Genomic DNA, 731 nt, shown 5'->3' with positions numbered 1-731 from the left:
ATATGCCCTATACGTGAAAAAGTATGTGGCTTCCTCACTATAAGAATACGGAAGCAGAAGAAAAGATGGATCCCATGGTTGCAGATCCAGTCTCCCTCATCTGCTCCTGCATAGCTATACAGTTTTTTAATTCAGTCTTTTTCTAAATAAAGGATGCTGTTATGAAAATAAATTTTAGAAGCAGCATTATACGTGTGCAATTAGAGAATTAAATTATTTGAGACAGTACACTGCTAAAACAAAATAACATGCTATATCTACCATGTTAAATAGAACATGCTCACACTAATGCTCTGCGGCAAGCAAGAAAATCATCAAAAAAAGGCTTGTGTAGGAATTTCATCTGGAATTCTATGTCTCCAGATACATTTCTTTATCTTTTTCATACTCCAGCAAATTCAAGCTTAATAAGGCTCCCTTTTACAGGGAAAAAAACAACAATCTGCTCAAACAAACAAAAAAAAAATCTAAGGGCACAGAGGAACATTCATGCCATTTCCAAGTGTAGTCCAGGTGTATTTTTCTCTTTTAACGTTGTTGGCAAAAGAATATTAACTTTTTCCTTTCTTTAAAATTAATTTTCATTAATTTACAAAATATTTCAAAGAAGATGAAACAAGCAAACCAGTGTTTAACCCCGTTACAAATGCTGATACATTCTAAAATACTGAAGTATTTTATATAATTCATCATGAATGCTAGACTCATTTGGAAAAGTGATCATAACTTAC

This window comes from Buceros rhinoceros, unplaced genomic scaffold, assembly GCF_000710305.1.
Source record: "Buceros rhinoceros silvestris isolate BGI_N320 unplaced genomic scaffold, ASM71030v1 scaffold11129, whole genome shotgun sequence".
Taxonomy (NCBI): domain Eukaryota; kingdom Metazoa; phylum Chordata; class Aves; order Bucerotiformes; family Bucerotidae; genus Buceros; species Buceros rhinoceros.
This window is presented reverse-complemented; position numbering follows the sequence as displayed.